Here is a 2,818-nt window from a genome sequence, read left to right on the forward strand (position 1 = left end):
TTCCTTTTGTCCTTTCCTTCATCCCAGTTCCTTCCATTTAAACAGACTCTTTTCCTTTTAGAGTGTCTATTTTCTCTTCCGAGTTTATTAACTCCTTCAGATTTTTATACATGTGAGACAATACGATGTATGCACATGCATATCTGACTTATTTCAATGAAGAGAATCATCTCTGGTTGCATCCATTTCCCTGTAAAAGCCTCGAATTTATCTGTTTTTTTTCTATTGCTCACATTGTTTTTTATCGTATTGTTTTATTTTGAAGAGTAAAAATAAGAGAAGGAAAAACAAAAGCAAAGACAGAAACAGATTAACTACAATAATACACACATTACAGATTTTCAGAACAAGAATATCTGATGAACAGTGATTAGTATATTATTTATTTTCATCATCAAATCTGTTACACAGATTCACAGATATAGTTACATAAGATGGAACATAAAATTGAATATTACCAAATGGCTACAAGAAATCTTAAAGTTTTCTTGTATCTCATTTTCTTTTATTGCTTTTTTAATTCCTTTTTTATTTTTTAAAATAATTTTATCAAGATATAAATATCAAAGAGGTAGTTTCAAAACCGATTAGTGAGGCAGTTTCTACTTAATACATTGCATATTCCTGTCTTAGTGGATATTCATTGTACAAGATGAAGACATGATATCCTGTCCACAAACACTATTAGAACAAATCTTTCTATTCATTGAAATAAGAGAATGTAGCTGTATATCTATCGTAATTATTTTGAATATACAGATACAATATGGTTGTTCACTTTTATTGCATTTTTTGTTTAGCTTTGTCACAGAAGGGTATTCCAATATCATTCGAATATTATACGTGTGTGAATTCGGCACAATATTTCAATATAGCCCAGTAGTCCATAATAGTACTGGGTTTTCCATAAGACAGGCAATGTCAGAAGTTGTTGACTTGAGCCTTTTACAGCTCAGCATATTAATATGGCTGTACTTTTTATACGTCATGTTTATACTTTTCTCCTGAATGGCTAAGAAAAAGGTAAAGCAAGAAAATGAGAAATGTAACTTTTGTATCTGAAAATGTCAGTCAAATTCCCTCGGGATTTATCCTGAAACCCTGTACAGCAGTTTGTAGACCCTTTGTCAGTGTCACCCTTGTGAATAAGTCATGGCCATTGCTTGTTCAATTTGCTCTCTGTGAAATCCTGAGAGAATATTTCTTGCCATGTGACTCTCCTTAGGCACACTCTGCATCATTGAGAGGTTTCCTATGTGGCCCATAATTTCCTTGATCATTAAATTTGCACACAACTGAGTTACATGATGTTACAGTACAGGATCTCCTGTGTCCTGAGTCTTCACTGACCTTGAAAGGTTAGGGCCAAAATGTTGGCTGTCCTAGCAGCCCTTCATTTTCTCTACTTTTTGGTCTGCAAACTTAGGTAATTAAACACCCAGAACAGAAAAATATTGTTATTAACCTACAACATAGGCAGTTGAACTTAATTTCTCTATTTTAGGCATAAGATGGAACAGGTGTTTACCATCAAGTATTGATATGTTAATTTTTAAGTCCATATATAATACGAAAAAAATAAATTAAAAAATTAAAAAGTTTTTTTTAAAGTAGATATGAACAATTACATTTTTTTGCATAGTAGTTTAGAAATCTAACCATGTCCAGCATTGTAGCAGGAGAGTCAGGTGACATTTTTTTTCTTGACTCTTGTTTTCATTTATTACCCTTTTTTTCTTTAAAAAAACATTTAGTTGAGAGACAGTATGGCAGTAATTGGTATGTCATGACAAGAAGTACGTATTTAGAAGACCAGAATGACTGTCATTCCAAGCATGACCTTACAAGCACACATTGGTATCTTCAGTGCAGTTGCTTTATTCACAGTTATCGGCATATATAGTCAGTCAGAGTGAGAATCTAAGAAATTAACTACTAGTTTTGAAAACCTGCTGAAGATTCTCAGGATCATTGCTTTTCCCTTCTTGTGCGCATAAATGATTGGCTTTGCCCCTGTCATGTTTCCCAGCTTTTCTCCTTGCCCTCTCCTCATTGTCCAATCCTTAAATTCTCACTTTCCTATTAGTTTTCTGATCAAGGTGATTATGGGGCCACAGGGGCAAGTGATCAATAATGTAGAGTGTGCCTAAGGAGAGTCACATGAAGAGATAACATGCTCTCAGGCTTTTACAGAGAGCAAATTGGTCAAGCAGTGGCCTTGACTCATTCACAAGGCTGATAATGACAAAGGATCTGCAAATCTGGTACAAGGTTACAGGATAAATCCTGAGGGAAGTTGACTGACCTTATGAGATACAAAAGTTACATTTCTTGTTATATAGATCTTGTTTTATCTTGGTCTTGACAATCCAGCAGAAAATTATAAAAATGAGGTATGAAAATTGAGGCCATATTAATATGCTGAGCTGGGAAAGGCTCAAGTCAACTGCTTCTGACATTGCCAGTCCTAAGGATAATCCACTAGTATTATGGACTACTGGACTGTATTGGATTATTTTGCTGAATTCATGCACCTACAATATTTAAATGGCAATGGAATGAATGTCCATTTTGTATCTGTGTATTCAGAGTGGTTAGGATAGATATATAGTACATTCTCTTAATGAATAGAGCGGTTTGTTCTAATGGTGTTTGTAAATAGGATATCATGTCCACATCTTGTACAGCAATTAACCACTAGGAAGAATGCATGCAATGTGTGAATTATTGAAACTGTCCTACCAATTTGATTTGAAACTGTCTCATTGCTATTTGTTTATCAACAAAATTATGGGAAAAAAGGAAAAAAGAAAAAAAT

The sequence above is a fragment of the Octodon degus genome, unplaced genomic scaffold, assembly GCF_000260255.1.
Source record: "Octodon degus isolate 3935 unplaced genomic scaffold, OctDeg1.0 scaffold00428, whole genome shotgun sequence".
Lineage (NCBI taxonomy): Eukaryota > Metazoa > Chordata > Mammalia > Rodentia > Octodontidae > Octodon > Octodon degus.